The sequence below is a fragment of the Chlorocebus sabaeus genome, chromosome 9, assembly GCF_047675955.1.
Source record: "Chlorocebus sabaeus isolate Y175 chromosome 9, mChlSab1.0.hap1, whole genome shotgun sequence".
Classification (NCBI taxonomy): domain Eukaryota; kingdom Metazoa; phylum Chordata; class Mammalia; order Primates; family Cercopithecidae; genus Chlorocebus; species Chlorocebus sabaeus.
Window position 1 is genome coordinate 71,978,124 of NC_132912.1, and position 25,962 is coordinate 72,004,085.

The window sequence follows — 25,962 nt, forward strand, 5'->3', positions numbered from 1 at the left end:
GCTAGGCAGAACCTAAAGAGCGTATGTAAAATGTATACTTTAAAAGTCACTAAAAAAAATCTTGCATAAAGATTGAGTAGGGAAATACCCTTTTTTCCCCTTAAAGTCTGTCTTAATTAGCCTCTGCATTCTTCACAGCGAAGCCCACGAGGTAGCCATCTTGCTTGCTTCTGCAGAGGAAGCCTCTACAGTGGAACAGTTCTGCAAACTGCTTTTTGGTATTATTATCATGGTGTTTAAAGGCAGCCCTGGCCTGCCAGCACTGTAGACGTGCTGGGCATGCCTTTTGCAAAAACAGCCCCACAAAGAGTGCAGCCAATGGCAATGCAGAGCTTAGCAACTCCAAAGTGATCTTCTCAGCCTAGCCCTTCCTAGACAAAGGATCTCCTGTGCGGCTCGGCTCTCACCACAGGACACAGGCAGCCACAAGCTGCGACATGGAGTTCGCTGCAGAGGATCTGGTCGCGCCGAAATCACAGGAGGCTTCAGCAAAAACAATGCACACAAATCCCCCAGGTCACCACCATTGGATCGATGGCAGAGCCTTCCTGATTAGTAACCTCTTGGCGGCTCCGAGAGCAGGTCTGCATGGGGGAGGGGTGCGCTGCTGTGCCTCCAATGTACAGGAGACATAACTAGCCTAGGGGGGCATTTGGGCTTGCTGAAACTCTGGAAGGTATTGTGCATTTTTACTTTATAAGGCAAGGCTAAATATTGGCGATATTTAAGGCAGGGAGGTTATGTGAGGACAGTGTAGGCTCAGCTGTTGGGCTGCATGTCTCATTCCTCGGGAACCACACCTCTTTGCAGCAGGCGCCTTGCCCAGAAACACAGCAATTTGATTTCTGTCAATAAATGTCCAATGACAATGGCGAATTAAAAAATAACAGTAAAGCCACTGAAAAGGAAAAGGACAGGATGAGGACAAAAAGAAGGGGAGGAGTTTTCAAAATACACTTGCCACTCTGAGTGGCTAGAGAGAAAGGACTTTCTCTCTCTTGCTCTGGGCATTTCTGATGACCTTCATTTCCAAATAAAAATTCTCCCCTACCAGAAGGAAAATTAGGACTCATATCTTTGGGATAAAAGGATACTTTTGGCTCTTCTGTCTCCCAAGATCAACTGTCACTGAGCATCTATATCCGCAGACCTGCCAAGCAAGTCCGTGGGGCCGGTCTGCGCACCAGACTCGTGGTCAGACAGAACCACCCACTTCCTAGGGATCAGGACCTGAGCCAGGGGTAGAACAAGCCACCATCTCCCAACACACACCTGGACTGCCCCCACACACAGTGGGTGGTAGGCAGTGGGACAGCTGGCACCACAGCTGGCACCTGCCAGACACTGGGAAAGCTGGACCAGGAGCCGTGCCCCCCACCACCCCTCTTAACCACCTGGCATTGCAACAGCGGCAGCAGAGCAGGACAGCTGTGGTGAGCTGGCTGGTCTCAAGGTCACTGCCAAAATGCAGTGCAGAGGGCGGTCACAGTCCCATCACAGCCACCTTGACAGCTGCATAGATCTGGGGAAGACAGCCCTAGCTCCAGCCTTGCAGGGCCAAAGTTTCAGCAGCACATTTGGGGGATTGGCAGGAGGGCCTCCCCGGCTGCTCAGCCAAAGATGGGTTTTCCACTTGCAGTTGGATTCAGAACAGATTCCCACAACCAGAAATCGGGAACAGAGTGAGGGCCGGAAGGCCTGCATTTCATCACCCTTGATTCCTAGCCTTTCAGTTTGCCACAAAAGCATGCTTTTCATTTTGGAACGTGAAGTCCAGCATGCGCTGTTTTTCCACTTTTAAATTACCTCTCACTCACCCACTCCTCACCCACATTTTTAACAATCTCATGTAAGAAAAAAACTACTGGCCGGGCACGGTGGCTCATGCCTATAATCCTAACCCTTTGGGAGGCTGAGGCAGGAGGATCATCTGAGGTCAGGCGTTTGAGACCAGCCTGGCCAACATGAAACCCTGTCTCTACTAAAATACAAAAATTAGCCGGGCATGATGGTGGGTGCCTGTAATCCCATCTACTCAGGAGGCTGAGATGGGAGAATCGCTTGAACCCGGGAGACAGTGGTTGCAGTGAGCACCACTGCACTCCAGCCTAGATGGCTGAGCGAGACTCTGTCTCCAAAAAAAAAAAAAAAAAGAAAAAAAAGAAAGAAAAAAAAATAAATAAAGCCTAATGGATAGAATATGGTGTTCTCAACTCTTCCTTCAACACTTGTAACAAAACAAATTGGACTCTGAATTATGCACATTCACCAGTGCAACTTTGAACACACTAAGCCCACACTACCTCTAAGAAGCTCTCTGTGAGGAATAAAGCAGCATTGAAACAGGCAGAAAAATCATCAAATACAGTAAGATTTGAAAATAGGTACAAAATATTTTAGCTGTACATCCCCCCATTTTTGGTGATTAAAAAAAAACTGTGATGAAATATATGTAACATAAAATTTATCATTAACTTTTTTTTTTTTGGAGATAGAGTTTCACTCTTGTCACCCAGGTGCAATGGCATGATCTCAGCTCACTGCAACCTCTGCCTCCCAGGTTCAAATGATTCTCCTGCCTCAGTCTCCTGAGCTGGGATTACAGGCATGCACCATCACACCTGGCTAATTTTTTGTATTTTTAGTAGAGACGGGGTTTCGCCATGTTGGGCAGGCTGGTTTCAATCTCCTGACCTCAGGTGATCCGTCCGCCTCGGCCTCCCAAAAGTGTTGGGATTACAGGAGTAAGCCTCATTTTAACAATTTTTTTTTGAGACGGAGTCTTACTTGGTCACACCGAGGCTGGAGTGCAGTGGTGCGATCTTGGCTCACTGCAACCTCTGTCTCCCAGGTTCAAGCAATTCTCCTGCCTCAGCCTTCCAAGTAGCTGGGATCACAGGCACCCACCATCATGTCTGGCTAATCTTTTGTATTTTTTAGTAGACACGGGATTTCACCATTTTGGTCAGGCTGGTCTCGAACTCCTGACCTCAGGTGATCCACCCACCTTGGCCTTCCAAAGTGCTGGGATTACAGGGGTGAGCCAACATGCCTGGCCCATTTTAACTATTTTTAGGTTTATTGTTCAAGGACATTAAGTACATTCACAATGCTGTGCAACTATCACCTCTCCATTTCCAGAACGTTTTCCTCCTTGTAAACAGAAACTCCATACCCATTAAACAGTAACTCCTCATTTGCCTTCCCCCAGCCCATACTAACTTCCATTCTACTTTCTGTCTATGAAATGGACTACTCTAAGTACCTCCTATAATTGGAATCATATAGTATTTTTCGTATAGTATTTTTCTTTCTGTTTCTCTTTCCTTCACTTATTAATAGCATAATATTTACAAGGTTCATCCATGTTGTAGAATGTATCAGAATTTCATTCATTTTGAAGGCTGAACAATATTTCTTTGTATGTACATAACACGTTTTGTTTTTCCATTATTCTGTTGTTAGACATTTGGATTGTTAGTACTTTTTGGTGATTGTGAATATTACTGCTATGAATACAGGTGTACCAGTAGGTATACAAGTAGTATATACCTCAGAGTGGAATTGCTGGATCATATGATAAGGCTATGTTTAACTTTCTGAGGAACTACCAAATTGTTTACCAGAGCAGCCGCACCGTTTTACATTCCCATCAGCTATGCACAAGGGTAGCCCTACGTTTCTTGAAGTGCCTTGCATTTCAGTTACACATCATGCCTCTTCTCTTGAATGTTTGAATATAACTTTAAAAACATCAACATTTTTTCCAGGTTAGTTGTTCAGCATTTAGTAAAGTGGCCATGGTATATTATGATATAATTGTATAATTTAAATCAATCAGCCAGGTGCAGTGGCTCAGGCCTATAATCCTAGCACTTTGGAAGGCTGAGGCAGGTGGATCACTTCAGGTCAGGAGTTTGAGACCAGCCTGGCCAACATGGTGAAACCCTGTCTCTACTAAAAATACAAAAATTAGCCAGGAGTGGTGGTTCACACCTATAGTCCCAGCTACTCAGGAGACTGAAGCAGGAGGATCACCTGAACCTGGGAGGTGGAGGTTGCAGTGAGCCGAGATCATGCCACTGCACTCCAGCCTGGGCAACAGAACGAGACTCTGTCTCAAAAAAAAAAAAAATCAATCCATTAGCTGTGTGTTCACTAAAATAAAATAAAATGAAATCAGGCTCAGAGGGTTAGGTGTACAGAATATCTATATTGGTGAGAGGTCTGTTTTTTAAAGACCCAAAGACAGGTGTTTTCACTGTATAGAACACTCATGAAGCCATACAACATTGCACTTGACAACCTAAGCAAACATCAAAGGCCTGTGTGCACTCTTCTGTAAAATTAGATAATAAATAAAGCCAAGGCTCATCCTAGCTGTATATGAAAGTTAATTAACGTGACCAGAACTAACATTAACTTCAAATATCAAATTGACGCTTCACCATGAAGATCTATACTTGTTTGAACACAGAATGGATTGGTAATCTCTATCAGGTGTTTCAATTCCTATACTAAGTGATTTGATGGTCTGAGCTCTGGGCGAGTTTTGATGGGAGACAATAGTCAGAAATTCTGAGCAGAGGCCAGGTGGCTCACATCTGCAATTCAAGCACTTGAGGCCAAGGTTGGAGGATCACTTAAGCCCAGGATTTCAAGGCCAGCCTAAGCTACATAGCGGAGACTGCATCTCTACCAAAAAATTAAATATTAGCTATGAAATAATTCCCAGAGGCCCAAAGAGGTAACAATATCTCAGCTTGCATAGCAGGTTAGAACTTGACTTGAGCACGTACCATAAGATGTTTATTAATATACAGAAAAAATATGAAAATATATAGAACTTGAGTTGCTCCCCACTTCTAACCATCTATACAGCTCTCTCTACAAATTCTCTTCATTTTCAATATCCAACAAAACACATTTGTAAATATCCTAAAATAACCTTAAAAGAAATATCTTCGGCTGGGTGTAGTGACATGTGCCTGTAATCTCAGCTACTCGGGAGCCTGAGGCAGGAGAATTGCTGGAACCCAGAAGGCGGAGTTTGTAGTGAGCTGAGATAGCGACACTGCACTGCAGACTGGGCAACAGGGCGAGACTGTCTCAAAAAAAGAAAAGAAGAAGAAAAAAATATATATATATATATATGTATGTTTTGGCCGGGCGCAGTGGCTCACGCCTGTAATACCAACACTTTGGGAGGTCACTGCAGGCCGATCACAAGGTTAGGAGTTCAAGACCAGCCTGACCAACATGCTGAATCCCTAACTCTACTAAACATACAAAAATTAGCCAGACATGGTGGCGCTTGCCTGTAATCCCAGCTACACCGGAAGCTGATGCAAGAGAATTCCTTGAAACCGGCAAGGGGAGTTTCAAGCAATTCGGCAAGTAAGCCGAAATCACGCCAGTGCACTCCAGCCTGGGTGGCTGAGTGAGACTATACCTCAAAAAAAAAAAAAAAAAAAAAAAAAGTGTGGGTTGGGCGCGGTGGCTCACGACTGTAATCCCAGCACTTTGGGAAGCTGAGGCGGGAGGATCACGAGATCAGGAGATCGAGACCACCGTGGCTAACACAGGGAAACCCCGTCTCTACTAAAAATACAAAAAATTAGCCGGGCGAGGTGGCGGGCTCCTGTAGTCCAGCTACTTGGGAGGCTGAGGCAGGAGAATGGCGGGAACCCAGGAGGCGGAGCTTGCAGTGAGCTGAGATAGCGCCACTGCACTCCAGCCTGGACGACAGAGCGAGATTTCGTCTCAAAAAAAAAAAAAAAAGAATAAGTGTGTGTGTGTTGTGCCCTCAGGATTAAAACTATGAATAATTCCAAAACTGTACTTCTCTTTCTGGGTATATGCACCTCTGGATCAACAAGAAACTCGAAGTACAAACTATTTAGATTAAAACAACAGCAGCATACTAGGAGAAATCTTCTTCCAAATTAGTCTCAGGAGTAATTCACCTTTCCTCAAGACTGAAGACCGAAACACAGTATCATTCCAATGTGTCCTGCACTCTCCTCTCCCAAGAAATCCTTTATTTTTCTTCTGATTTTGGGGGCTACAACTTTTGCAGTGATAACTGAAGATATTCCAAGTACCATCTATTATAAACTTCCAATCAATAAGAATAAGTACACACATGTACTATGTACCCATAAAAATTAAAAACTTTAAAATAATTTAAGGAATAAGAAAATAATGTCTCGTACCTTTCAGATTTTTTTTTTTTTTTTTTTTGAGATGGAGTCATCGCTCTGTCGCCCAGGCTGGAGTGCTGTGGCCGGATCTCAGCTCACTGCAAGCTCCGCCTCCCGGGTTTACGCCATTCTCCTGCCTCAGCCTCCCGAGTAGCTGGGACTACAGGCGCCGCCACCTCGCCCAGCTAGTTTTTTGTATTTTTTAGTAGAGACGGGGTTTCACCGTGTTAGCCAGGATGGTCTCGATCTCCTGACCTCGTGATCCGCCCGTCTCGGCCTCCCAAAGTGCTGGGATTACAGGCTTGAGCCACCGCGCCCGGCTTTTTTTTTTTTTTTTTTTTTTTTTTTTTGATAAGGTCTCACTCTCTTGCCCAGGCTGGAGTCCAGTGCTCCAGTCATAGCCCACTGCAACCTCGAACTCCTGGGCTCAAGCGGTCCTCCCATATCAGTGTCCTGAACAGGCCTGTGCTACCATAACAAGCTAATTTTTTTCTTCTTCTTCTTCTTTTTTTTTTTTTTTTTTTTTTGAGGTAGTGTCTTGCACTGTTGCCCAGGCTGGAGTACAATGGTGAGATCTTGGCTTATTGCAACCTCTGCCTCCCGGGTTCAAGCGATTCTCCTGCCTCAGCCTCCTGAGTAGCTTGGATTATGGGCACGTGCCACCATGCCTGACTAATTTTTGTATTTTTAATAGAGATAAGGTTTCACGATGTTGGCCAGAATGGTCTTAAACTCCTGACCTCAAGTGGTCAGCCCACCTCAGCCTCCCAAAGTGCTGGGAGTACAGGCGTTGAGTCACCATGCCCGGCCTCTCTCACAGATTTAAAAAAACTAGTTTGGTTTTATTTCCTGTGACACATAGGAACCCGAAAGACTAACACTGGAGAATCTCCTTGCAAGACTGCGTTGAGTACATAGTCGGAATGTAAGTGGTTGGTCCCCTAGCAGAGCCTTTCCTGATGGATCTCTCCCTGACCCCTTTCCCTGAGGCTACTGTTGCTCTTCCCCCACCCTCCCAAGCGGCCAGATCTACCAATTCCCTCCAGCAGTTCTGCTTACTGCTGGTAAAAATAGCTGTTCCTTGGTGGCTCTTCTAAAGCAAGAATTGAGGAAAAAGTAGGTGAATAATCTTCAACAGTTACCAACTGAGACAAACTGTTGTAAGAATGGGGCTGAAATTATTGCCTCTCCCAAATTTCTCAACTCTTCTTTGTACCAACTAGAAACTGGAAGGCCTACTCCCTGTGTCAGTCTAGATTCAAACTTTGGACAGAAAAATCCAATAACAGGGCTGGGCACGGTGCCTCATGCCTATAATCCCAGTACTTTGGGAGGCCAAGGTGGGAGGATCATGTGAGGTCAGGAGTTTGAGACCAGCCTGGCCAACATGGTGGAACCCCATCTTTACTAAAAATACAAAAATTAGCCAAGTATGGTGGTACATGCCTGTAGTCCCAGCTAGTCAGGAGGCTGAGGCAGGAGAATCGCTTGAACCCAGGAGACACAAGTTCCAGTGAGCTGGAATCTTGCAACTGGACTCCTGCCTGGGCAACAGAGAGACTCTGTCTCAAAAAAAAGAAAAAATAGCTCAGGCGCGGTGACTCATGCCTGTAACCCCAGCACTTTGGGAGGCCAAGGCAGGTGGATTGCCTGAGGTCAGGAGTTTGAGACCAGCCTGGCCAATATAGTGAAACCCCGTCTCTACTAAAAATGCAAAAGATTTACTGGGCGTGGTTGTGGGCGCCTGTAATCCCAGGTACTTAGGAGGCTGAGGCAGGAGAATGACTTGAACCTGAGAGGCAGAGGTTGCAGTGAGCCAAGGTTGCACCATTGCTCTCCAGCCTGTGCAACAAGAGCGAAACTCTGTCTGAAAATACTACTACTACTACAAAAGTTAGCAGGGCATAGTGGCGCACACCTGTAGTCCCAGCTACTCAGGAGCCTGAGGCAAGAGAATCCCTTGAACCCTGGAGGCATAAGTTGGAGTGAGCAGAGATCTCGCCACTGCACTCCAGCCTGGGCAACAGAGCGAGACTCCATCACAAGAAGTGAAAAAATTAAAAATTAAAAAAAAAAAAAAGTAAAACACTTTATTTTTTCCCTACCGTTTCAGAGAACTTAAAATTATTGAAGAACCTTAAAAGACCCCAGGTCCAAAAATGTTTTCTTTAAAATGTATTAATTTGTTTTTGACAATGACCTTCCCCATTTAATAACCAAAACCCCTTAAAACAATGTAATATATGTTGAGCACCTCTTTTTTTTTGAGATGGAGTTTCACTCTGTCGCCAGACTGGAGTGCAGCGGCGCGATCTCAGCTCACTGCAATCTTCACCTTCCAGGTTCAAGCTATTCTGCCTCAGCCTCCCGAGTAGCTAGGGATTACAAGTGCATGCCACAACGCTCAGCTAATTTTTTGTGTGTATTTAGTAGAGACGGAGTTTCACTACGTTAGCCAGGATGGTCTCGATCTCTTGACCTCATGATTCACCCGCCTTGGCCTCCGAAAGTACTGGAATTACAGGCATGAGCCACCGTGCCCGGCCTTGAGCACCTCTCTTATGCAGACATAGTGCTGAGTGTATAACTGGAGGAATGTCATTGTTGCCACCCAACCAGAAACTACCATCTTATAAGAGACACAAACAAATAACCACATATTCATGACGTAATGTAGAATGAGATGAGCCCAGGAGGTATATAGTACCCAGGAGGCTTCCCAGGGGAAGCAACATTTCCCTCTGAAACCCAAGGCTGGGCAGGTAGGAGTTGGCAAGATATAGAGGGATGGAAGAAAGCAGTGTGCCCCACATGGAGGTAACAGCACCCATAAAGACACTGGAGTACTGTGGTTGCTGAGGTAACATTCCAGTGTGGCTGCTAAGGGGCCATGGGGAGATATGCATGTCAATAAATATGCCACCACTTGGGTGGCAAGGTTATTGAGCATGCATATGAAGAGATACCAGCCTTTACTTCTCTACCATTCCCGTTAGAATTATTTTTGTTGTTCTGTCTTTCAGTTGTCCATAATTGTTTCTTTGAGAAGCCAAGAATAATGCACCTGTTAAGATGATTATCAAATATACAAGTTACCTTTTCAAGAGGAGAACTAAAGAGAGGTGATTGGTTTGTCCCAGACCTGAAACTCTTTTGTTTTTAAGCTAGAAAACACCCTTTTATAACTAAGTCTCCTAATCAGAGGAAAGCAATTATTTTGAGAATAGCTATTATGTAGGCTGTTTTTTGTTTTTTGAGAGGGAGTCTCACTCTGTCACCCAGGCTGGAGTGCAGTGGCACGATCTCGCTTCACTGCAAGCCCTGTCTCCCAGTTTCATGCCATTCTCCTGCGTCAGCCTCCCGAGTAGCTGGGACTACAGGCACCTGTCAGCACGCCCGACTAATTTTTTGTATTTTTTAGTGGAGATGGGGTTTCACCGTGTTAGTCAGGATGTTCTTGATCTCCTGATCTCGTGATCCGCCCGCCTCGGCCCCCCAAAGTGCTTGGATAACAGGCGTGAGCCACCGCGCCTGGCCTTTATGTAGGCTGCTTTTGTTGAGATGAGACCAGTTATTCAGAAAGGGTTTACTTCTTTAGTTTCTAAACTCATTTACTCAAGTTTCAAACAATTTATGGAGAAGCAAGATTTGACTGCCGACAAATGAGTTACTCTCTCAGCTGGATGACCCTGTACTGCACAGATGCTTCTGATGCTGGAAGTAGGGGATGCTCTTACTTTGTTCATTCCAGAAATAGAATACAGGACACCAGCTATGTTCAAGGGCACTGCTTAATGGCTGTCATTCTTACTGAATAGCACTTTTCCATGGAACATAACTCAGACAGAAAAAAGAGAGGAACCAAAAAATAAAAAGACCTATCATTGAACTTATAATATTTACAACAGTAGAACTCATAATATCTACAATTAACTTTCTTGCTTGATTTTCCTGATATCCAAATAGTCAATGACACATTAGCTCTTTTTGTTTAAAATGCATAAATGGGATGCGGTGGCTCATGCCTGTAATCCCAGCACTTTGGGAGACCAAGGCAGGTGGATCACCTGAGGTCGGGAGTTTGAGACCAGCTTGACCAACATGGAGAAACCCCATCTCTACTAAAAATACAAAATTGGCTGAAGGTGGTGGTGCATGCCTGTAATCCCAGCTACTTGGGAGGCTGAGGCAGGAGAATCACTCAAACCTGGGAGGCAGAGGTTGCAGTGAGCCAAGGTCATGCCATTGCATTCCAGTCTGGGAAAGAAGAGCAAAACTCTGTCTCAAAAAAATTTTTTTTAAAAAGAAAGAAAATAACTTTATATTTTTAAAAATTATTTATTTATTTAGAAGCAGGGCCTTGCTCTGTCCCCCAGGGTGGTGTACACCAGTGCAGTCATGGCTCAAGGGAGACATGTGGTGAACTCCTGGGCTCAAGTGATCCTTCCGCCTCAGACTCCAATTCTTTTTATGTTTTGTAGAGACAGGGTCTCAATATGTTGCCCAGGCTGGTCTCAAACTCCTGGCCTCAAGTGATCATCCCATCTTGGCCTCTCAAAGTGCTAGGATCTTATACAAGATGAGTATATCCTTGGGGAGATCCAAATCCCAGTGACAGGACCATGAGCAAGTCAACCTCCAGTAGACTCAATGAGGGGAAATGCTAACATTACAGTTATATGCAATATTGGATATGGAAAGCATGTAGTAGCTGGGCGTGGTGTCTCATGCCTGTAATCCCAACAATTTGGGAAGCCAAGGCAGGAGGATTGCTTGAGCCCAGGAGTTTGAGACCAGCCTGGGCAACATAGTGAGACCCACCTCTAAAAAACAAAAACAAACAAACAAAAACACTAGCCGGGCATGTTGGTACATGTCTCTGGTCCCAGTTACTCAGGAGGCTGAGATGGGAGAATCACTTGAGTCTGGGAGGTGGAGGCTGCAGTGAGCCATGATCACACCACTGCACTCCAGACTGGGGAACAGAGCAAGACCCTGTCACTCACACACACACACAAAAGAAAAGCATGTGTATGGCACTTGACTCTCAGTCTGTGCAACTGCAGCTATGGAGAACCATGGCTGTAACTAATTAAGAAAACGATGTACACGTAAACCATACAATGAGCAGTTAAAATTCATTTAATATAAAAATTGGAAGGCTGGGCATGGTGGCTCACACCTGTAATCTCAGCACTTTAGAAAGCCAAGGCAGACAGAAGGCTTGAGGCCAGGAGTACGAGACCAGCCTGGCCAACAAAGTGAAGCCCCATTTCTGCTAAAAATACAAAAAATTAGTGAGCATGGTGGTGCATGCTTGTAGTTCCAGCTACTTGGGAGGTAGAGGCATGAGAATTGCTTGAACTCGGGAGGCAGAGGTTGTAGTAAGCCGAGATGTCATTACTGTATTCCAGCCTGGGTGACAGAGTGAGACACTGTCTCCAAAAAAAAAAAAAAAAAAAAAAAAAATTGGAGATATTAACATTAAATATTACAGCATTTTGGGGCACTGGAACCTCTTCCAGATAAATAGAGTACTAAGGCTGGGCTAGGTGGCTCACTCCTGTAAGCCCAGCACTTTGGGAGGCCGAGGCAGGTGGATCACTTGAGCCCAGGAGTTCAAGACCATCCTGGGCAACATGGTGAAACCCCATCTCTTCTTATAAATTTCTTTTTAAAGTATATATATACACGCATATAGATATATACATCTAAGTATTAAACAAGTTGGCTGCTAGTGTCGGGATAGGCTAGCTCCATGCTAATTGCTTAACATAACCTTACACTTACTAAGTTAAAGAGAATAAGAAACTTTCACTTCTAGTGATAATGAAATTGATAATTTGGGAGAAACCTCCTGCTGAAGACAATTAGAAAAGTTGGACAGGGCCGGGTGCGGCGGCTCAAGCCTGTAATCCCAGCACTTTGGGAGGCCGAGACGGGCGGATCACGAGGTCAGGAGATCGAGACCATCCTGGCTAACACGGTGAAACCCCGTCTCTACTAAAAAATACAAAAAAACTAGCTGGGCGCAGTGGCCGGCGCCTGTAGTCCCAGCTACTCGGGAGGCTGAGGCAGGAGAATGGCGTAAACCTGGGAGGCAGAGCTTGCAGTGAGCTGAGATCCGGCCACTGCACTCCAGCCTGGAGACTCCGTCTCAAAAAAAAAGAAAAGTTGGACAGAACACAAAGCCATCTTCTTGAAGGAATTGGAGAGTGAATCATTACCATGATAGTGAAGAACTACCAGACCATGATTCAGAGGGAAATAAGGTCCAGGGAGTGTAAAAACCTTTTTTTTATTTTTTTTTATTTTTTTGGGACAGGGTCTTCTGCCCAGGTTGCTGTGCAGTGGTGCAATCATAGCCTACTGCAGTCTCCATCTCCTCAGCTCAAGCAATCCTCTCACCTCAGTGTCCCTACTAGCTGGGACTACAGACACCCACCACCATGCCCAGCTAGTTTGTATATTTTTTGTAGAGATGAGGGTCTCAGTTTGTTACCTGGGCTTGTCTCAAACACCAGGGCTCAAGAGATCCTCCTCTCTCAGCCTCCCAAAGTGCCAGGATTATAGGTGTGAGCCACCACACCCGACCTATATATACACATTTGTTTTTTTGAGACAGGGTTTCACTAAAAGTATTTTAAGTAAAATTAAAAATGGAGAGAAAGAGTTAAACACAGTTAAAGGAACACCTTAATATTAAAATACAGCAGCAGTAGAATTGACAAACTCAAAGAGTTCAAGTATTTAAATCATGTTAACATTTTTGGTTTTTTTTTTTGTGAAATGAACCTAGAAGATGCTAACATCTCTCCAAATTTAACAAGTCTAAAATATGACAGCAATAACCTCAGCATGACTTATTCCTTAACCAGTCCACCTCTCAGTCTCACTACTCTCCATCCTCTGGGCCCTTCACATTTTCCTCATTGCTTTAGCTCAGAGATATGGTAACTAAAATGAACACATACCATTCAACCCAGGGATTCTAATCCCAGATCAACTATGTTCTTAAGCAAGTTACCTGACCTCTCTAAGCCTCAGAGTCTTACTTTATAAATTAAAGCAGAATGTATATTTCATAGGATTGTTGTAAGATTGTATGAGACAATGAGCATGTGAGTTCTTAATGCTATACTGCTCACTTAATAAACACTGAATAAGGCTGGGCATGGTGGTGCACACCTGTAATCCCTGCACTTTGTGAGTCTGAAGCGGGTGGATTGCTTGAGTCTAGGGTAACACGATAAAACTCCATTTCTATTTCTACATATAAAAAATAAATAAAAGCTGGGCACAGCGGCTGACGCCTCTAATCTCAGCCCTTGGGAGACCGAGGCGGGTGGATCACTTGAGGTCAGGAGTTCGAGACCAGTCTGACCAACATAGTGAAACCCCATCTCTACTAAATATATAAAAATCAGCCAGGCGTGTAATGGTACGCACCTATACTCCCAGCTACTTGGGAGGCTGAGGCACGAGAATCTCTTGTACCTGGGAGGCGGAGGTTGCGCCATTGCACTCCAGCCTGAGTGATAGAGTGAGACTGTCTCAAAAAACAAAACAAAACCAACAAGATGTGTTTCTATTTCCCATTCTGCATAATAAGAATCCGAATACTTATACCTCATGGGTTAGGGTTACTGTCAGCACTGAATACAGTAATGGAAAGTCTTATCACCGTGTCTGGCCCTCAAAAAAATGTCAGTTTCCTTCCACCTTCCTTTCCTTTGCCAGCTTCCTGTGTGTATTTCAAGCAGTTTCAATTTTGTTAAAATTGCGTGTACCTAATTAGTAATGAAGTAATGTGAATTAGTAATGTACCTAATTAATAATAAAGGTTATTGGTTCTTTAAAAAGAAAGAAAAAAAAGTAGAACACTATTTTGATTTTCGTGTTTTATTAGTCTGTTTGTTTTACCAACTCATAATGCAGTATCAGGGTCTCTAGAAAATGGGAAATAAGGAAAGCAACTTAACTTCTATGTTGCCCAGTAGACAATTCTCTCTGCAATTCTGTAATAACTCCTGTACAAATTACTTACTCCTCCAAGGATAGAAGAAACCAACAGACACCCGCTTTTTTCTCTAAATCTAACCTATATCCACTCCATCCAAAATTCCATGGCTTGGATCAACTCTGGCCTTCCACTGTCTTGTCCTCCCACTTCCTCCTCCCTTGATCCTACTTTTACAGAAAACTCACCACAATATGGTGTTGCGTATGAAATATGATATGAAAATGAGCTGTATAGTGTAACTGTCTAGAACACAGTAGAAACACCAAAACCCTCTTATTATACAAGCACAAGAAAATAACTGTGGCATAGTCATCTCGCTGGAAACCACAACTATAACTCTGCATCACATGGGAACAGTGAAACCAATTCATTCATAAAGTATCTTAATCCTCCAGCAGAAAAATGCTTTTGCAGATACTGAGAAATGGTACATATGGAATACTTAGGAAGACTTAATTACTTTCCTCTACATAACATGAATAAAATGGCAAGATGGAAAACAGGTGAAAGTAATGAAATAAAAACAAAAATCTCTTCAAACATATGTAATACCCACCACTTTTAAGCACCTATTGTATAGCAGACGCACTGCAAGACACTTTACAGAGATCATCTCTGCTCCTCATGGCATCTCTGCTTTGCAATATGACTATCACAATGTTACAAGTAGGTCCACTCTCACACTGATTACCATGTAGGAAATAACTAAATTCTTAGCAAACTGTTTTCTCCTTAACCATAGAAACAATATTCAATTGCATTCCTTCAAATCCGTTAAAAAACTGATGTGAGGCTGGGCACGGTGCCTCATACCTGTAATACCAGCACCTTGGAAAGCTGGAGGAAAGATCATTTGAGGCCAGGAGTTCAAGACCAGCCTGGGCAACATAGTGAGATCACATCTCTACAAAAAAATTAAAACAAAAACAAAAACAAAAAACGTTAGCTGGCTGGGCGCAATGGCACATGCCTGTAATCTCAGCAACTTGGGAGGCCTAGGCGAGCAGATCACCTGAGGTCTGGCGTTTGAAACCAGCCTGACCAACATGGTGAAACCTTGTCTCTGCTAAAAATACAAAAATTAGCTGGGAGTGGTGTTTGGCGCCTGTAATCCCAGCTACAAGGGAGGCTGAGGCAGGAGAATCGCTTAACCCCGGGAGGTACTAATTGCAGCGAGCCGAGATTGCACCACTGCACTCCAGCCTAGGCGACAGAGCAAGACTCCTTCTCAAAACGCAAAAACATAAGCCAGGAATAGTGGCACACACGCATAGTCCTAGCTAGTTAGGAGGCTGAGGCGGAAGGATCCCTTGAGCTCAGAGGTTCAAGGTTACAGTGGGCTATGATCACCACTGTAGCCTAGCCTAGGGACAGAGCAACTCTATCTCAAAAACGAATTTTTTTTTTTTTTTTTTTTTTGAGATGAAGTCTGTGTCGCCAGGGTGGAGTACAGTGGCACGATCTCGGCTCACTGCGACCTCGGCCTCCCAGGTTCACGCCATTCTCCTGCCTTAGCCTCCCGAGTAGCTGGGACTACAGGCGTCTGCCACCATGCCTGGCTAATTTTTGTACTTTTAATAGAGACGGGGTTTCACCACGTTGGCCAGGATGGTCTCGATCTCTTGACCTCGTGATCGCCCACCTCGGCCTCCCAAAGTGCTGAGATTACAGGCGTGAGCCACTGTGCCCAGCCCAAAAAAACTTTTTAAGTGGTCTGATTCTTTCATTTATTTTTATTTCAGGGAGTGGACATACAATTTACTTTCTCTGAAATCTAATACAAGCTATGGGTAATCTCACCATAAAAAATGCATATAAAGGCAATATGCTGCATATAATTCTGAGGGGGTGGGATCACAGACCATTGAAGCCTATCCAGAGTAAGAACCTCTGATGTAGAAGTTGCAGTTTTATGATTTCTAAATCATATGAAAGAATGATGTTGGAATCATTTAAACTAGGATCAAATTCGCCTAGAAATACTTGGCCAGGCACAGTGGCTCACACCTGTAATCCCAGCACGCTGAGAAGCTGAGGCAGGCGGATCACCTGACGGCAGGAGGTCAGGACCACCCTGGTCAACATGGTGAAATCACATCTCTATTGCAAACACAAGACCTGACGCAGCGCCTCACTCCTGTAATCCCAGCACTTCGGGAGGCCGAGATGAGAGGATCACCTGAGGTCAGGGATTCAAGACCAGCCTGACCAACATGAAGAAACCCTGTCTCTACTAAAAATATAAAATTAGCCTGGCATGGTGATGCATGCCTTTGGTCCCAGCTACTCGGGAGGCTGAGGCAGGAGAATCGCTTGAACCCGGGAGGCAGAGGATTCAGTGAGCCAAGATCGCGCCATTGCACTCAAGACTGGGCAACAATAGCAAAACTCCGACTCAAACAAAACAAAACAAAACAAAAACACAAAATAATAAGCTGGGCGTGGTGGCAGATGCCTGTAGTCCCAGCTACTACGGAGGCTGAGGCAGGAAAATTGCTTGAACCCGGGAGGCAGAGGTTGCAGTGAGCTTAGATCTCACCACTGCACCCCAGCCTGAGCAACAGGGCGAGATTTTGCCTCAAAAAAAAAAAAAAAGATAAGAGGGATATGTGTAGAATAAACTAATATAGTGTTGTTTTGGTGTACTAGCTGCTACAGTATACTACATATGGAATAAAATGTATGGTTTACAGTATACTTTTTTTGTTTTTTCCCTGAGATGGAGTCTCACTTTGTCACCCAGGCTGGAGTGCAGAGGCGCGATCTCAGCTCACTGTAACCTTCACCTCCCGGGTTCAAGCAATTCTCCTGCCTCAGCCTCCGGAGAATCTGGGATTACAGGCGCATGCCACCACACCTGGCTAATTTTTGTATTTTTAGTAGAGACGGGGTTTCACCATGTTGGCCAGGCTGGTCTCAAACTCCCGGCTTCAAGTGATCCGCCAGCCTTGGACTCCCAAAGTGTTGGGATTACAGGTGTGAGCCACTGCACCCGGCCTGCTTGCTTTCTTTCTTTCTTTTTTTTTTTTAACAGACATCGTCAAATGAAAAATAGGCTGACTCATGTATTTGTAAGATTTTATTCACTCATGGCCGGGCGCGGTAGCTCACACCTGTAATCCCAGCACTTTGGGAGGCTGAGGCGGGTGGATCACCTGAGGTCAGGAGTTCACGACCAGCCTGGCCAACATGGTGAAACCCTGTCTCTACTAAAAATAAAAAAAAATCAGCTGGGCATCGTGGGGTGTGCCTATAATCCCAGCTACTTGGGAGGCTGAGAGAAGAGAATTGCTTGAACCTGGGAGGCAGAGGTTGCAGTGAGCCAAGATCTCGCCACTGCATTCTAGCCTGGGCGACAGAGCAAGACTGTCTCAAAAAAATTTTACAAAGAGGCTGGGTGCGGTGGCTCACACCTGTAATCCCTGCACTTTGGGAGGCCGAGGCGGGCGGATCACGAGGCCAGGAGATCAAGACCATCCTGGCTAACACGGTGAAACCTCGTTTCTACTAAAAATACAAAAAATTAGCGGGTGCGGTGGTGGGCGCCTGTAGTCCCAGCTACTTGGGAGGTTGAGGCAGGAGAATGGCGTGAACCCAGGAAGCGGAGCTTGCAGTGAGCCGAGATCGCGCCACTGCACTCCAGCCTGGGCGACAGACTGAGACTGCCTCAAAAAAAAAAAAAAAAAAAAGATGTTATGCACTCACTAATTCAATCATTTGTTCGACAAATATTTCTTGAGCACCTGTTATGTGCTGCTAGCACCCCGTAAACCCAAGGCTTGGGCTTTGGAAGTTAACATAAGCATGTCTTTTTCTTTTTTTTTTTTTTGGAGACAGAGTCTCTGTCGCCAGACTGGAGTGCAGTGGTTCAATCTCACCTCACTGCAACCTCCACCTGCCGGGTTCAAGCGACTCTCCTGCCTCAGCCTCCCGAGTAGCTGGGACTACAGGTGCACACCACCACACCCAGCTAATTTTTGTATGTTTAGCAGAGACGAGGTTTCACCATGTTAGCCAGGATGGTCTTGATCTCTTGACCTCGTGATCTACCGGCCTTGGCCTCCCAAAGTGCTGGGATTACAGGTGAGAGCCACTGTGTCCAGCCAGGCATCTCACTTCTAGTGCTCTGTCTGCAGGAGAACATCAGGACCTTCTTTAAAAACAGTGACTTGGTGTTAATGGTACACAATTAAATCAGTAAAAAGCAAAATTTCTCTTTTGTTGCACTCATAGCAGACATGAAAATCTGATGATAATTAGCCAACGCCTTCTGGATATGTCTTGAGCACTGGGTCTCATTGTCAAGGTAGTGCCCTGAATTGTTTAGATTAGTCTGATTCATTTGGAAGTTGTGTCTTATTTTAGTATGATAATAATACAAAAAGAGATGCTTTCTCCTATCCTTCCTCATAACATTTGTGCCATTATCCATCATAGTCCCATAATGGCTGGCTACTTGAAAAGTACTTTTGCAGCTTTGATATAGTCAATTCTTGAAATACCACTCTGGAATAAAAAAACCAAAAGGTTGACCAACAGAAAGAGATCTGAATTTAAGCTCTATAGCAAAATAAACATGTACGATAATAGGGTGCTCAATATTACATCATAGTGTAACTTGGATTATGCTGACACTAGATGAAAATGTTGGGCAGTTTTACAAATTTTTCTTCCTAGAAAAGATAATACATACAAAATGACGGGTAAGATTTGAACTACTGTGACAAAATTTCAAAAATTAACACCCATGGGTCAGAGTCAGTCAACATGCCTTTATATTCACATTCTTGGAGGTTATACACGAGTATCTACTAAACAACAAAAGTTTGGTGTTTTTTATTTTTTTTTCCCGAAGTCCAGTTCTGTGGTGCAGTATGCTACTGAAGTCTCAGTAGTGATACAAAGAGATTCCTTAAAGACATATTTAAGTACATATAACATCTGCCCTCAATTGAAAGAGTTGGTAGCAAAAATTTGTTCCATATGCCATATGTAACATATGCCAAAATGAGATACGGCTGTTTGAAAACTGAGAAAAGCAACGGCCAAGAGAGGCTAGCCCCGCCCCCACTACCACCAAAAGGGATAAAATGATATGAGTGTGTCAAGCAATTTTGAAATGACAGCCCTGGAGCTAGACTATCAACATGTGGAAAGATCCGCACATAAAATAGTGGATAGTCAGTGGTTCAATTTGTATCATACTAACACTACTTAACTTTTTAGCTCCTGAGACACAGCCCACGTAGGTATTACAATTTTTTTTCCAGTGGAATCTGCATTAGTTAAGAGGCTATCATGGTAATGAATATGGCGCATTAGATGACTTAATAGTGTCATCCCAGGTGCAGTGGCTCACCCTGTAATCCCAGCATTTTGTGAGGACAAGGTGGGCGGATCACCTGAGATTAGTTCAAGACCAGCCAGACCAACGAGGAGAAACACTGTCTCTACTAAGAATACAAAATTAGCCAGGCGTGGTGGTGCATGCCTGTAATCCCAGCTACTCGGGGTGGTGCATGCCTGTAATCCCAGCTACTCAGGAGGCTGAGGCAGGAGAATTGCTTGAACCCAGGAGGCGGAGGTTGCGGTGACCAAGATCATGCCATTGCACAATAGCTTGGGCAACAAGAGCGAAACCCCATTTCCAAAAATTAAAAAAAAGTGTCATCTAATATGCTGCTATTTAAACTAACCAAGTACACAATAGCCCTTTAATATTTTAGACAAAAAATACACTAACCAGAGTAAATATGAGAGATTATTTCAGTTTGACTAAACTTGCAAACTAATTGTCCAGTCATTCAATGAAAGTTAATTAAATGCATGATACTACACCAAAATTACCTGGCTAGAGATATATAAAGACCCTGTCTTTAGAGATACACTCTAAAACTTTAGATTGCTTTCCCTTTTTTTTTTTGAGACACAGTTTCTGTCGCCCAGGCTGTAGTATGATCTCAGCTCACTACAACCTCCACCTCCTGAGCTCAAGCTATCCTCCTGCCTCAGCCTCCTGAGAAGCTGAGACTATAGGCACATGCCACAATGCACAGCTAATATTTTTGTATTTTTTTTGGAGAAACAGGGTTTCACTGTGTTGCCTGGGCTGGTCTCCAATGCCAGGGCTCAAGTGATCTGCCTGCCTCGGTCTCCTAAAGTGGTGGGATTACAGGCATGCGCCAGTCCCCCATGGCCAATTTTGTTTTCTTTGGCTTTCACACATACTAAAAATTACTTGTGAAAGTGTAGTCTAGCCAAAGCACCTACTCTCTTTATATATATATATATATATATATATATACTTTTTTTTTTTTTTTTGAGACAAAGTCTTGCTCTGTTGCCCAGGCTGGAGTGCAGTGGCGCAATCTTGGCTCACTGCAAGCTCCGCCTCCCGGGTTCACGCCATTCTCCTGCCTCAGCCTCCTGAGTAGCTGGGACTACAGGTGCCCACCACCATGCCTGGATAATTTTTTTGTATTTTTAGTAAAGATAGGGTTTCATCATGTTAGCCAGGATGGTCTCGATCTCCTGACCTCATGATCTACCTGCCTCAGCCTCCCAAAGTGCAGGGATTACAGGCGTGAGCCCCCGTGCCCAGCCCAAAGCACCTACTCTCTAATGTCTGCGAATAGCTCTACAATCCCCCCTTCCTTTTTTGTAACAATCTCTCACTGTTCAATAAATAGGGTAGTGCATATATTTCAAAATGCTAAATTACAAACGCACAGGAGGAAAACCCCAACTGAAAGCAAATTCCTAGATGACTGAGCATGACAAAGCTAGCAGTTTTAATTATCTGTAATTCTGAATATCAAGAAGAGTAAGCTGAATTAGGCTTGACAGATGACAAATTAAGTTTTTTTCAAGACCAAAAGATACCTCTCAGAAGATTACATAACACGCTGTCATGCAATTAAAGAATGGGAGACTACAATGTAATCTATGTTTAGGGGCTAAACATATTTTATTTCTTACAGGCAACCCTCAAACAAGAATTAATTCAGAGAGACTCCTTCAGAATTTTTCTGTATTTTCTGAGACACAGTCTCACTGTCACCAAGGCTAGAGTGCAGTGGAGTGATCACAGCTCACTGCAGCCTCAACCAATCCGCCACCTCAGCCTCTTGAGTAGTTGGGATCACAAGTGTGGGCCACCACCACGCCATATATATATATATATATATATATATATATATATATTTTTTTTTTTTTTTTTTTGAGATGGAATTTCACTTTTGTTGCCCAGGCTGGAGTGCAATGGCACAATCTTGGCTCACCACAACCTCCATCTGCTGGGCTCACACCATTCTCCTGCCTTAGCCTCCTGAGTTGCTGAGACTACAGGCGTGCCCCACCACACTTGGCTAATTGTTTTTGAATTTTGGGTAGAGATAGGTTTTCACCATGTTGGCCGGGCTGGTCTTGAACTCCTGACCTCAAGTGATTCACCTTCCTTGGCCTCCCGAAGTGCTGGGATTACAGGCAGGACTCACCATGCCCAGCCTTCTACAAAATATTTTTAAGCTGGCCAGGCATGTGCCTGTAGTACCAGCTACTGGGAGGCTAAGGTGGGCGAATGACTTGAGCCTGGAGGTCAGGGCTGCAGTGAGCCATGACCATGCCACCTCACTCTGGCCTGGGTGACAGAGCAAGACTCTGTCTCAAAATAAATAAATAAATAAATAAATAAAATTGAATATAATAAAAATGCATTGGTTCATACTGAAAGATAAGATAAAAATAATAAAATAGGCCAGGTGAAAGAGTGAGACTCAGCCGGGTGCAGTGGCTCATGCCTGTAATCCCGGCACTTTGGGAGGCCGAGGCGGGTGGATCACCTGAGAACAGGAGTTTGAGACCAGCCTGACCAACATGAAGAAACCCCATCTCTATTAAAAATACAAAATTAGCTGGGCGTGGTGGTGTGAGCCTGTAATCCCAGCTACTGGGTAGGCTGAAGCAAGAGAATCACTTGAACCTGGGAGGCAGAGGATCCAGTGAGCTGAGATCGCACCACTGCACTCCAGCCTGGGCAACAAGAGTGAAACTCAGTCTCAAAAAAAAGAAGGAAAGAGTGAGAGTCTGTCTCAAAAAAAGAAGACAGAGAAAGGAAAAAGGGCATGACTAGGGCCTGGAGACTGAGGCAAGAACGTGCACTGGGGGAATGTATGCAGTCGGATACTGCTGCAGCAAGTAGAAGGTGAAGATACACGAAGGCAGAAAAGACAGAAGTGAGTTTTGCAAGAATCTTAAAGGTCCTGTATTCCCTGCTAATGAATCTAGGCTTCATCTAATCATTCGAAGGCCCGGAAGGTTTTGCTCTATTTCTTTTGTTTTATTTTGAGTGAAATATATCACATAAACAGAACACTACATGTAGTTAGATCGAAGAATCATGTTTTTCAGAAGGAAAACTTGAACTACCCTAAGGAGAGCTTATTATTCAGCTTCCTGATTTCCCTGGTGGCTAGAATGCTCATGATTATGTTTCCAGTGCATAGCCTAGAAGAAGTGCAATATATACTTGTTGATAATAAAGATAGCACTGAAATTATTCTGTTTAAGAAATACAGGCCTCGCCGGGCGCGGTGGCTCACGCCTGTAATCCCAGCACTTTGGGAGGCCGAGGCGGGCGGATCACGAGGTCAGGAGATCGAGACCATCCTGGCTAACACGGTGAAACCCCGTCTCTACTGAAAATACAAAAAATTAGCCGGGCGAGATGGCGGACGCCTGTAGTTCCAGCTACTCGGGAGGCTGAGGCAGGAGAATGGCGAGAACCCGGGAGGCGGAGCTTGCAGGGAGCCAAGATCGCGCCACTGCACTCCAGCCTGGGCGACAGAGCAAGACTCCGTCTCAAAAAAAAAAAAAAAAAAAAAAAAAAAAGAAATACAGGCCTCACTATAGCAGTGGCCAAGAAAATGGAGAGGTGGTAGTGTTCAGAACTTGTAGAACAAAAGAATTTAGATGGATGAACGAAGGAGGCGAAGACACTGAATATTCTATTTTGGGTGATCACGTGTTAATGGCACTGAACCAAACATGTAATGCAAGAGAAAGAGCAGGTTTGGGAAAGAATAGAACAAATGTGTTTATATCCATTAGAGATAGAGTGTTTTTTACAATGATGTCATTTGGCAATGCTACAAACCAGTAGCTTACAAGGGAGGTCTCTCTACTAGAGATATTGCTAAATGTTACTTTACCAATATCTTTAGTAAACCATCAGTAACTGGCCACATTTTATCTGTTACCACATGTGTGAAGTGACATGATTTGAGTGAAAGAAGATTATACATTTCAGTAAGGTAATTATTATTATTTTTTTTCAGACAGGGTCTTGCTTGCTATGTCACTCAGGCTGGAGTGCAGTGGCACGATCATAGCTCACTGCAACCTCAGCTTCACAGGTTCATGCAATCTTCTCACCTCAGCATCCCGAGTAGCTGGGACCACAGGCATGAGCCACCACTCTTGGCTAATTTTTTCTTTTTTAAAATTTTGGGGCTGGGCGTGATGGCTCATGTCTGTAGTCCCAGCACCCCAGTTTAGACCAAAAATCAGCAATTAGCAACACTATTCAAAGCAAAAGCATCCCCTCTGTCCCCCAGGTGTATCCATCACTCAGCATCAAATAAGATCTTTCTCTATTTTGCTCCTAAAAATGTCTTAACGGGCGGCTTTGTCCAAATCCCAGCTAAATGTAAAAATTCTTATCAGGACTCGCTAAAAACTTCAAAATCTGTCCTTGCCATGGTCAGGGCTTTAAAAAAAGAATAAAAATATTATAAAGAATCAAAACTCAGCCAGGCGCAGTAATCATAGCACTTTGAGGCTGAGGCAGGCAGATCACCTGAGTCAGGAGTTCATGACCAGGCTGGACAACGTGGTGAAACCTCAACTCTACTAAAAATACAAAACTTAGCTGGGCATGGTGGCAGGCGCCTATAATCCCAGCTACTCAGGAGGCTGAGGCAGGAGAATGGCTTGAACCCGGCAGTTGGAGGTTAAGTGAGCTGAGATCACACCACTGCACTCCAGCCTGGGCGACAGAGCGAGACTCTTTCTCAAAAATAAATTAAATTACTTTAAATTAAATTTTGGTGTAGAGGCATATGTCGCTATGTTGCCCAGTTTATTTATCTCAAAGTCTTGGGCTCAAGCAGTCCTCTTGCCAGCCACCACTCCTGACATGCCTTGGCCTCTCAAAGTGCTGGGATTACAGGCTCAGTAAGCTTTTTGACAAAGTATTTTAGAAACACTTTAAATGCTCATCAATACATGATTTATTAAATGTCTGATCTCTCATTTGCAGTGTCTCAGACAAATAAAAAATCCGCGTTATTTCTTTATTTATTGAGACAGGGTCAGGCTCTGTCCCTGAAGCTGGAATGCAATGGTGCCATCATAGCTCACTGCAGCCTTGAACTCTTGGGCTCAAGCTATCCTCCCACCTCAGACTCTCATGTAACTGGGAATACAGATGCATGCCAACATACCCAGCAATGTTTTTTTTGTTTCTTGTTTTTTGAGACAGTGTCTTGCTCTGTCACCCATGCTGGAGTGCAATTGCGCAATCTCGGCTCACTGCAGCGCGCCCCTCCAAGTTCAAGAGATTCTCCTGCCTCAGCCTCCTGAGTAGCTGGGATTACAGGTGTGCATCACCATGCTCTGCTAATTTTTGTATTTTTAGTAGAGATAGGGTTTTACCATGTTGGCCAGGCTGGTCTCAAACTCCTGACCTCAGGTGATCTGCCCACCTTGGCCTCCCAAAGTTCTGGGATTACAGGCGTGAGTCAACGCACCCGGACCACCTATGTGGTTTTTTTTTTTTTTAAATGAGGTCTTGCTATGTTGCTTATGTTGGTCTCAAACTCCTGGCCTCAAGTAATCCTCTTCCCTCAGCCTCTCGAAGTGCTGGGATTACAGCCGTGAGCCACCATGAGCAGCGAAAGTCAGCTTTTTTTTTTTTTTTTTTTTTTTTGAGACGGAGTCTTGCTCTGTCGCCCAGGCTGGAGTGCAGTGGTGCCATCTTGGCTCACTGCAAGCTCCGCTTCCTGGGTTCACGCCATTCTCCTGCCTCAGCCTCCCGAGTAGCTGGGACTACAGATGCCCGCCACCACGCCCGGCTAAGTTTTCGTATTTTTAAGTAGAGACGGAGTTTCACCGTGTTAATCAGGATGGTCTCGATCTCCTGACCTCGTGATCTGCCTGCATTGGCCTCCCAAAGTGCTGGGATTACAGGCATGAGCCAATGTACCCAGCCAAAGTCAGCATTTTTAAACTGATAATTTAAGTCAAGAGTGAAATACAAGGCCAGGAACAGTGGCTCATGCCTGTAATCGCAGCACTTTGGGAGGCTGATGCAGGCAGATCAACTGAGGTCAGGAGTTGGAGACCAGCCTGGCCAACATGGCAAAACCCTGTCTCCATTAAAAATGCAAAAATTAGCCAGGTATGGTGGCGGGCGCCTGTAATCCCAGCTACGCAAGAGGCTGAAGCAAGAGAGAATCACTTGAACTTGGGAGGCAGAGGTTGCTTGAAATTGGGAGCCGAGATTATGACACTGCACTTCAGCCTGGATGACAGAGTGAGACTCTGTCTCAGAAAAGAAAATGAAAACCAAAAAAGAAATAGAAACAGTTTACTGAATTTTAAGTTCACAACCCTTTTTTTTTCTTTTTTTTTGAGACAGGGTCTTATTGCTGTCACCCAGGCTAGAATGCAGTGGCA

The 25,962-nt window shown here is 44.4% G+C and overlaps 1 protein-coding gene across 7 annotated transcripts in view; it reads right to left on the bottom strand.

Annotated features, from left to right (window-relative positions):
* The window catches only part of TET1 (tet methylcytosine dioxygenase 1), a 142,542-nt gene that overhangs the window by 100,719 nt on the left and 15,861 nt on the right, over nucleotides 1-25,962 (bottom strand). For 2 of the 7 annotated variants that reach the window (XM_073019087.1, XM_073019085.1), the window contains exon 1: nucleotides 89-385. The exons of 3 other annotated variants lie outside the window; for them this stretch is intronic. The gene's annotated coding sequence lies outside the window, so the exon portion shown is untranslated. Of the gene's footprint in view, nucleotides 1-88; nucleotides 386-407; nucleotides 1,358-25,962 lie in introns of those variants that run through there. 2 more of the 7 variants (XM_073019086.1, XM_073019088.1) reach the window with 2 other exon arrangements.